Source organism: Paramormyrops kingsleyae, chromosome 1 (genome assembly GCF_048594095.1).
Source record: "Paramormyrops kingsleyae isolate MSU_618 chromosome 1, PKINGS_0.4, whole genome shotgun sequence".
Taxonomy (NCBI): domain Eukaryota; kingdom Metazoa; phylum Chordata; class Actinopteri; order Osteoglossiformes; family Mormyridae; genus Paramormyrops; species Paramormyrops kingsleyae.
In genome coordinates this window covers 49,667,137-49,678,502 of record NC_132797.1, presented here as the reverse complement: position 1 = coordinate 49,678,502, position 11,366 = coordinate 49,667,137, and the positions used below count along the sequence as shown (strand labels likewise).

Genomic DNA, 11,366 nt, shown 5'->3' with positions numbered 1-11,366 from the left:
CAAAACCGTCTTCTGTATAAGGTTTTGTTTGCGCTAACCCCAGGGCATCTAACTATGAAACTGTCACAAACAAAGGTTTACCAAGTATTGCACCACTGTATATAATTTTTAAGGAAATTTACTTTCAAGCATGTCAGCATTTGTACATTTAACAATAATGTCCCACTTCCTTCTACAAATTAATGTATTCAGAAAAATCCATCCATACACCTTACCTGATGCAAGGTCACAGAGAGCCTGGAGGATATCTCTGGAAACAGCATGCAAAGACAGGGCCCCCCTGGACCAGATGCCATTCCATCTCAGGAAACACACACTATATGGGCAATTTATCTGCATGTTTCCGGACTTCGGGAGGAACTTGAAAAGACAGGGTGACAAACATGTATAAACTTGCAGACAGCAGTTGAACCCTCAACTCTGGAGGTGCAAAGAGTATAGTGCTACTCGATAAGTCATCATGTTGCCTTCATTGTTCAGCTTTTTTGTTTTTTTTTGCATTGGTACATGAATACATTATCTAAACAAATGAAATATGCCTTTCAGGAAAGAAAATAGAACTACATTTGTTAAATCTTACTTGGGTATTTTGTGTGTGTTTATTATGCATACATAATTATCCCTGTGACAGCAATAATAAATGTATTATACAAATTCATCCCTCTTTTCCTGGTGAGGGTCATATTATCATTTATATTAAAACTTATTAATGTTAATGTCATGCCCTCCCTCATGTCACACCATACCATCACGGCTGAGTAGAAACATCTCCTAACCCAGATTGCCAACCTCACTGCCTTGGTTAGGCAACTCCAGCAGCGTGCTACTGCCACCACTCTCCTGTCATGGTCACCCCTGCATCCAACCTCTGGAATCACAATCACGATGTTCGAGCTAATCAAATGGCAGTCCCAACCATTTGTGTACATTAGAAGTGCTGCACCCTTCTAATGTAATGTAATGTACTGGCAGGTTCTGCACCTGGATCTGTAGGCAGAGCTCTCCTGCTGTAGTGAGGCATGTATGTTTGTTGAATATATGCAGTTGTCAATATCCCTTAACAACATCATCTGGGAGTACCTATGGTCCTACTGATTCTGCCCATGCCAGCCCTGTAGGGGAACCCTACCCCTACAGACCCAGTCCTACCATGTGTACACATACTGGGCTGAGCGAGTGGGGGCGTTGGTCAGAATCTCTGCAGTCCTTTTTGCTACGTTAGCCTCCACTTACATAAGAACATAAGAACATAAGAAATTTACAAACGAGAGGAGGCCATTCGGCCCATCAAGCTCGTTTGGGGAGAACTTAGCTAATATCTCAGAGTTGTTAAAATCTTATCTAGCTCTGATTTAAAGGAACCCATGGTTTTAGCTTCCACTACAATAGCAGGAAGACTATTCCATACTCTGACTACACGCTGTGTAAAGAAGTGCTTCCTCAAATTTGTTTTAAAATGTTCTCCCGCTAATTTCCACTTATGGCCACGAGTTCTAGTATTTAGACTAATATTGAAATAGTCATTTGGCTGAACAGCATCCAGACCCGTTAGAATCTTATAGACCTGAATCATATCCCCCCTTAGTCTCCTTTGCTCAAGGCTGAACAGATTCAGTTCCGCTAACCTCTCCTCGTAAGACATTCCTCTAAGACCAGGAATCATTCTCGTAGCTCTTCGTTGCACCTTTTCTAAGGCAGCAATGTCCTTCTTGAGGTATGGTGACCAAACCTGCACACAGTATTCTAGGTGGGGTCTTACCAAGGAATTATATAAGTGTAACATCACCTCCCTTGACTTAAACTCCACACATCTAGAGATATAACCCAACATTCTGTTCGCCTTTTTTATTGCTTCCCCACATTGGCGAGAGTGGGACATGGAAGCATCAACATACATACCGAGATCTTTCTCGTAATCAGCTACCTTTATTTCAGTGGAACCCATAAAATATCTGTACTGTATATTTCTGCTCCCTGCATGGATTACCTTACATTTATCTGTGTTAAATTTCATCTGCCAAGTATCAGCCCATTCGCTAATTAAATCCAGATCCCGTTGAAGCCTCTCTGCTGCTTGATTAGTATCTGCTACCCCGCCCACCTTAGTGTCGTCTGCAAATTTAACCAGTTTACTGTATGTATTCGTGTCAATATCATTAATGTAAATTAGGAACAATAGTGGTCCTAAAATTGAACCCTGCGGTACCCCACTATAAACGGAGGCCCACTGTGACATAGTGCCTCTAATAACTACTCGCTGCTTCCTATCAGTTAGCCAGTTTTTGATCCAAGCTGCCACAGTTCCTAAAATTCCTGCAGCTTTAAGCTTTAACAAGAGCCGTTTGTGGGGGACAACATCAAAGGCTTTCTGGAAATCTAAGTAAATCACATCATAGGCCTTTTTGTGATCAATTACACTTGTAGCTTCCTCAAAGAACTCAAGCAGATTCGTTAAGCAGGATCTACCTCTCCTAAATCCATGTTGGCTATCCTTTATAATGTTATTTGCATCTAGGTAATCTACCATTTTCACTTGAATTATAGCTTCCATTATTTTTCCAGTAATGCTAGTTAAACTGATTGGCCTATAGTTTGCTGGATTACTTCTATCCCCTTTTTTGAATATGGGTGTTATATTAGCATGCTTCCAATCTGATGGTACCACACCCGCAGATAACGATTTCTGGAATATTAAAGTCAAAGGTTGGCTAATAATATCCCTCATCTCTTTCAAGACTAAAGGTAAGATGCCATCAGGCCCCTGCGATTTATTTATTTTGAGTTTAGCTAGGCTTAGTATCACATCAACCTCAGTTATACATATATTGGTCATAGACGATGCTGTATTCGTATTAATTGGTGGTAAATTACTTGTGTTCTCTATTGTGAACACCCTTGAAAAATAATCATTAAACTCGTTTACCATATCAATTTCGTTATCAATTATAAGGCCCTTACTATCCTGCAAATTAGTGATTTCAGCTTTTAGTGCTCTCTTAGAGTTAAAATATTGGAAGAAACCTTTACTGTCATGCTTAGCCTCCAATGCAATTTTTCTTTCTACATCCCTCTTTGATAGCCTAATGTCATTTTTTAACTCTGCCTGTAGACTTAGATACTCCTGCTCGATTTTGAAATCATTAGTTATTTTCCAGTTGTGGAACAGAGCCCTTTTCCTCCTGACTTTATTCTTAATTTCCTTAGTAAACCACCTTGGTTGTCGTTTCCTAGATTTAGTTTTGCTGGAAACAGGTATGAAGTCCTCTTGCAATTGCAACAATGTGCTTTTGAAAAATTCCCATGCCTCTTCAACTGTTTTGCTATTTAACTCTGTCCAGTTTACAGTTTCTAATTTCCGTCTCATACCATTAAAGTTAGCCTTCCTAACATTGTATACTTTTAATTTAGACTTTGCTCTTCGGACACTAAAATTAACCTCGAATTTAACCATGTTATGATCACTACCGTACAATGGGTCTAAAACCTCTAATTTTCCAATCCTATCCTGGTTATTACAAAAAACGAGATCAAGAAGGGCTTCTCCCCTGGTAGGAGTATTAACAAACTGAGTAAAAAAACAATCCTGTACTAATTCCACCATCTCAAGTTCATTTACAGAAGAGCCAGAGACTGTGTCCCACTGTATCCCAGGTAAATTAAAATCACCCATAACCACCACATCATTTTTATTACTCATAATCCTGATATCATCATATAATATTCTGCTTTCCTCTACAGCTACATTAGGTGCCCTATAACAAACCCCGACAATTAGGCCATTTGAATCTTTAGCATCAAGTTTGATCCATACAGCTTCTGAATTTTTATTTTTATCAGTGAGTTCCCTTGCCTGCAAGTTTTCTTTTACGTATACTGCAACACCACCTCCCTTCTTGCCTATCCGGTCTCTACGGAACAACGTATAACCATCCATATTATATTCATCACCATCATTGTCACTCATCCATGTTTCAGTTATTCCTATAATGTCGTAATTGTCTGAAGAAATTAAAGCCTCTAAGTCATTAATTTTGTTTATAATACTCCTAGCATTCAAATACAGACCACTAATGGTAGGCCTTTTACATTGTCTACTTTTAATATTTATTTGGGCTTTCCGTCTCTCCCCACATAAATTCATAACTGACCTCCCTGCCCCCCCAGTCCCTAGTTTAAACATTCCTCAACTATTCTGCACATACGCCTCCCCAATACACTGGTTCCCCTATGGTTCAGATGCAACCCGTCCGGCTTGAACAGGTCCCACCTGTTCCAGAAGGTCTTCCAGTGCCCCATAAACCTGAACCCCTCTTTCCTACACCACCATTTTAGCCACGCATTTAATCCCCTTATCTCAGCTAATTTTGCCTGACTTGCACGTGGCACGGGAAGTATTCCAGAGAATACCACCGTGGATGTTCTGCTTCTAAGCTTATCCGCGACTTCTATAAATTTATCTTGCAGAACAGCCCTTCTGCCCTTTCCTATGTCATTGGTGCCAACATGCACCACGACCACTGGATCCACCCCGGCTGGGGCCAAAAGCCTGTCCACTCGATCTGGAAGGTCCCCTACCTGGGCACCAGGCAGGCAAGACACCGTACGGGACCCTCTATCACGGGTGCACACATAACTATCTACACCTCTTATAATGGAATCCCCTACTACCACAACCTCCCTCCTACTGGGGTTAGGTGGCTCCTTGGTGCCCAAGGGCCCACCTGCCTCCCCAGTCTCTTCCGGCTCTAAAGCTGGAAGCACCTGAAAGCGGTTAGAAACCGTTACTTCAGGTGATGCCGCCTCTGTGAACTGTGTACGCCCTTTTCTACGTCTACGACCTACGTTCACCCAGCTCTCTCGACCTACCTGTTCATCATTCTCCCCCCTCCCCGCTTGTGACGTACACATAGTCTCCCTAGAAGGCGTATTAACTCTCTCCTTTAACTCATTGCTATGCTGGATGAGAGCCAGTCGCTCCTCTAGGTCACGAACCTGGACCATGAGTGAGTCAACTAACCCACATCGCTCGCAGACGAAGTCCGACTGGACGCAAGCATCCAGAAGGGCAAACATCTTGCAAACACAACACTGAGTTGGCCCCATAATTACCTAACTCACTATGTCCCCGTCCTTTACTCCCAGCCCAGTATATTAATAGAGATTATTTAAACTTTTAGTTGATCTAATTAACGTATAGTTAAAACAAAGTGCCGAGTACACTAAAGCACTAAATTAACACTTGCGTTAAATCGGTACTTTATTATAAATTATCCGGCAGCGTCAGCGATAACAACCTTTAAATTTTACTTTTAAAATAACCAAATTTACAATTACTTACCCGAGATTAACTTCCTGCTGAACCACGTTTAGCTAAACTAAAGCGAAGTTGCTCTAGGGAGGCCAAAAAACCACAAAAACCCTCTCAAAGCAGGCTACTGCCGGAGCGGGAAAAAAAGTGGAAAATGTCCTCCCGGCCCCGACCGGCGACCGAGCAAAGCTCCGGAGCAACTGACCTTTTAGAGTTAATGTTACCGATGTTCGATAATATTACCCGCGGGTGTTTGATGCGAAGGACGCAAACAGAAACGCCGCTCGCGCCCGCAGCTGTCGGTAACACTCACAAGGACAGACAAGTACACACGTAAAAATAAGAGTAAAAAATGAAAACAACAACAACCACCCACGTAACCGTGCTGGCACACAAACGCTCAAATATACCTTTACAGATAATTCAAATCAAATCAACCGCTTCAACAGGCACACAACACAACACAAGTGCACACAGCGACTACACCACTCCCGATCAGTACAGCAATCCCAGCAGCCTCTACAGCAATCCCAGCAATCCTCAGCCTCCCAGCAAACCACTGCCTCTACATGTAGATTGTGCCTGATGGAGGTGATTTTCAGTCTTTAAGATAACCTGCTGTACCAGATCCATGATTTTGTTCATGGCTCGGATGCCCTCTTCATGGAAGGTGTCGTCCCACCATGGGGAGACGTCAGTCTCTAGTGACACTCTCTCTGGGATGATGATGTGACCCATGGTGAAGTCCTCGGTTACCTCCAGGCAGAAGGTATGATTGGTTAGACATGCAAGTCCTGCGCATGTGACTGACTTCATCTCACTGATGATATACCATTGTGTGTATGTGACCTTAACTGCATCAGCATGACCATGTAGTGGGTGTAAGTTGATGAGTTTGGTGTCATTATGTGAGAAGGGCTGTATTGTGTTATAGGTGCAAATGATGTAATGAGAGGTCTCATGGCAACAGGTACGAGTGGTAATAGGGTCTCAGTCCCTTTCAGCATCATATATCCCATAAAATAATCCCACTTAATCACCTGGTCCTTCACCATGACTCCAAGGGAGCGTATAGTGGTAGAATTTGGATACACTTGGTCTGGATTACTTAGAGGAAAGGTTACAAAGAATCCTATACAACCAATTCACTCGTTTCCAGTGTACATCATTAGCGTGGTTAGTAATTCTGAATATTTCATTGTTCAAACAAATCTTGTGCATATTCTCGGCAGGCTACATCACACTCGAGGAGTTGCATCTGATTTAAGAGCACTTTGCTAAGTGCTAAGAGTGTTTGTGCTTCGGACTTTACGGCTTTAATGAGGTTCTCATCGCTATTAGTGATATGTTGGAATCTAATTAGCCAACCATGCTGTATACTGGGATTGTCCCGTTATTCTATAGCTATTTGCAGTAGAATTTCCTGATTCAAAAAATCTGATTATCCCTGCGAATTAGTTGTATTTGGCTGCCTAGGTGGCATTTGGATCACAAGCCGGCTCTTTAGAGATCAGATCCTCAAGGCGTGTCCGTAACCAGGTATACGTTTTATCCTTAGCATTACAATGTTTTAAATATGTGGGCAACTGGTAGGAGATATCATACAATACATGTACCATCACTTAAGCTAACATCGTACAGTTTTATTCACATTTCCTTTGATGATTCCCCCAGAAGGAGCAGAATATACATTAGCACACTGAGTAGGCTTATGGTATCCGCACGTGGTGAGGTTGAAACACAGTCCATGAACAGTTCAGGGGGCTGGTGTAGTCAGTCATGCTGATCTTGCATTGTCCAACACAGTATGTCCCCTCTCTCCGGCTTGTCCATATGAACGCCTTGGATCTGTTGTTGCTCTCCTCGGGGGAGGTTAGATTAAAGAATAGCCCTGTATAGAGCTGGGCGATAAATTGATTAATTCGAATTTACAGTTCAGGACGATGTGTTTTCATGAAAATCGATTTTATTACTTTTTTTACACACGAGCGCCAAAAGCGGAACTAATGCGACGCACCATTCTTCACGGGTAAATTAACGCGGCGCACCCAAACACTGTAGCAGATTCACTAACAACATGGCAATGACAGGGGAAAAGCTGGCGCTTGTGCCAAGAAAGGTGTTGCTACATCTGTAATATGGAATTGGTTCGGTTTTGCGAGGTCGGACACAGACCAAACAAGTCCTCGTTGCAAAGACTTTAAAAACTGTTGCAACCAAAGGAAGCAGCGCGACTAATTTATTCCAGCATGTAAAGCAGAGGCACGCAGCGGAGTGGGAGAAGTGCCGCTCCCAGCGAAATGAAAATAGCCACAGCACCAGCACAACAAACAAAGTTAAGCAAGCAACCGTCCCTGACACATTTTCGAACTATGTGCCATATGATAAGAATCGGGCACGATGGAAGGTGATAGCAAACGCTGTCGCGATGTATAGTGCAAAAGACATGGTGCCCATACATACTGTGGAAAAGCTGGGATTCATTAACACTAGAAGCGCCGAGCGCCGGTCATTTGACCGCTACGACTAAAAAAAAAAAAAAACTTTGCACTCGATCAAACTCCAGGGCCCTCCTTTCATGACTTTTCCTAGAATTGTGTGTTGCATCACCCAACACCCTTAAATTTTCAAAATCGCAACGGAACAAGCTAGTTCAAAGCTATTTTGCTCATACTTGTGCAAAATTGCGGGTAGCGGCGCGTTCGGTCATGCTGTTTCCTGCTTCCAAAGCTGCCATTCTCTTCTCTTTCAGCAGATGGCGCAAGGATCATCTATACACGTATTTGTGTGTGTGTGTGTGAATGATTACTACGATCACGTCATGACATGCCGATATTATACAGAAGCAGGGGCGCTGCTAGAGATTTTGGGCCCCATGAAAGCATATCATATTAGGCCCCCCAGTCTAAACCAATCCAGTTATTTTCCTAATTTTTTAGGGCCCCTGTCGCTCAGGGGCCCTTGGAATCGTCCTAGCTTTCCTCCCCCTTACGGCGCCCCTGTACAGAAGCAATGGTAAATGCTAACGTTTTGAAAAGTGGATAATTAATATACACATTTATGTACATAACTAATATTATTCTGATAGTTTGCGTGCAGACTATGGTAAGCTCAATATCCGATCATTCGTTTTCCTGTATGCACCAAAAATTGAAAACAGGGCTGATTTCAGCATGCATTTTTGAGGATACCCTGACATGCTCTTACTTTTCTGTATATTTCAGCAACACATTTTGTAAAAACTGATTTTTAAAACATGCTAGAATAATGTAAAAAATCACAAATTGGCCAATAGCCAATATACTTTGAAACACAGACACAAGTGGCACGTGTTGGCTATCTAAATGTATTACAGTCATTCACAAATTCCTTTTTGTTTAATAAATAGAGAGCTATTAATTATTTCTTATTGGCACATCAATTGCGAGTCGCGCTTGACGGCGTGTCGATCGGTAGAACGCGATCAAGAAACATATAAGCTGATTATTTTAATTATTTCATATAAAAGCGGACGTTTGTGTTTGTTGAGAGCGGGTATATTTAAAAAAAGACACAATAAGGTTTATAATGATATTTTGTGTCTGACTTAAACAAGCAGAGTTATTTATGTTGTCGCGCACTTCAGAAAATCTGCCTTCGGAGAGAAAAAATAAAGTAGCATGTTGTATCTTATTGTGTTATTTGTGAGATGTTATTTTTAAATTTATTTATTTATTTTACGCATTTTTAAGTGGACAGATAAAAAATTCCGACTATGATTTTCGAGCATGTGCAACAAGCACTGACAGAAATATTGATGTTAGTTTCACGCATTCAAAAACATTTTCTAAGTCATTTCTAATATCTAACTAACATTTTCTAACATCATTTGAGGGCAATTGGCAGGTGATAATGGGCAGGTGATAATGACAGTATGGGCGGAGCTGTTGAATAACAGACGAGAAATGCTCCCATGTACACAGGCACAGTCAAAGATTTTCCACCAAGGTGCTGAAGGCTGGAAAAGTCAAACTAACAATATACTAGGCAAAACCAAAGAAAAATGTATGCTTTTCCTGAAACTCCTTCCCCGTCTGCGAGAAGGAGACAGTGTCAAATTGGCAGATGTTCAGGGAACAAAACTTGTTACATCTGCCAGAAATGTAAGAGATTTGTCTGTGGCAAATGCTCCAAGAATGCACCTCCCTGAGCAAAATTTACTATTTTTAAGGGAACTTGACTGGAGTTAGTCAGTAAATCAAGCTGCAAGAAAGTACTTATCCACTGTATCAAGTCGGCAGATAGTCAGGGAACAAAACTTATGACATCTGCCAGAAATGTACGCCAAATAAAAAGTAAGCCTTTGAAAGATGATAAAGCCACTTGTAAAACATCAGCCTACGTTGAAGGGAACTTCTGCATTCCTGAGTCATTCAAATTAACAATAGAATGTGTCACTCTGTTGAGTGGGGGTTGGGAGGTGTTACACGTCGGCTCCAGCCCTACTGAAATTTTTGGTCCCGTTTTCCTTGAGCAGCCACACACACCACTTTCCTGCTTTCCACACCAAACTTATGCTTGGAATGCTGCCTCATTAGGAGGGGGTTGGGATCACACCTAGGCTGTTGTTCTGGACTGTCAGTCGAATGTCTCTCCAGACTAAATGGAAACACAAAACGGCGAGGCGGAGGCACAACACTCCCTGCTTGGGCAGGCTGTGTAAAGGTGTAACTGCATCTAGACACACAGGATATTTATTTTCTGACGAATTTACTGTAAATACACACTCCATACAGCTGTTGATTTACCAAAAGGAGGTTTTGTGTTTTTCGTGCTGTGATTCACTTGGTAAAAATACAGATCCTGCGCTGTTTACTGTAAAAGCGTACATTTCCACACGGCTTTGTTGACAAAAATCCATCGCAGCATACATCGTTTTTATAAAATGCAATGCATATTAATTCATTAACAATGTGCGCCTACATTTTTTGTTTACATTGTGGAATTAGTTTCAGCTAAGACTCATAATATAGATGGTGGAAGGCTACTCGTTATATGAATTGGTTTCGGCTAAATCATCCAAACTAACAATAGACTGTGTCACTCTGTTGAGAGGGGGTTGGGAGGTGTTAGATGTTGGATATTTCGCAGGCTAGGTGTTGAGCCTTGATTGTACTTTCCGCGTCCGTGATTATGACGCTATGCTGCGAGGGCACCAACTACCCCTGCACTGGGAAACCTGTTAGCTTATGTACTGTTTTAAAAAATCGAAAACCTTATGAATGTATAAACCAAAAAAAGAATTACTATGTTTTACATATTCTCTGAGGTCTTCAATGGAAAACAATCAGTTATCAATCACAAGCAACTGTTTATTAGGAAATTCATTACGCAAATGTCTCAAGCAACGCAGTGAAGGGTTAATTATTTAAGAAATACAACTAATAATTTTATGACTGTATGGCCTCTAACCCAATGAAGAAAATAGACAAGGGAACTGAGACTAGGATGAGGTGATCTTACCCGTAAATGGGAAAAAGCAGGAACTTACAGCAAGGGAACGGGTCAAGATGACCTTGTTCTAGACACTAAGAGAACAGGAACCCATCTTATTGCTGACACTCATTTTTTACCCTTGTTTGGGAACATGCACACATACTAACTAGAGCAAAAGCTAAAGTATGATGTAGACACGTAGATGGAAAAGTACAGACGAGGGGGGCCACACCCCAAAAGGCCTATAAAGACCTAGAGCCGACCCCTAGAGTTCGAGCGTCTTCTTGTACATGCTGAATGTATGTCGGATGTTTGCTCCCTGATTATAATCAGAATAGCTCCCTGGTTATAATCAGAATAAACTGGTGACTTGCAACCACTCCTCGACTGTGCAGTGAATCTCTTCTCATCAACGGACCCGGCGGAGTTCTGACTCCAACAATTTGGGGGCTCGTCCGGGATGAGCAGGAGATCTGCAAGATTCGGCTAAGTGTTGACGAAGCCCACTTGGACACAGAGAACTGCGGGGCCCGATTAGAAGAGGTAAGCAGAGCCTGTTATATCAAAATCTGCATATTGGTCA

General features: G+C 41.9%; 1 pseudogene; it reads right to left on the bottom strand.

Moving 5' to 3' along the window:
- Positions 1 to 1,088: 1,088 nt before the first annotated feature.
- Positions 1,089 to 6,927, bottom strand: LOC111846115 (uncharacterized; annotated as a pseudogene).
- Positions 6,928 to 11,366: the final 4,439 nt, after the last annotated feature.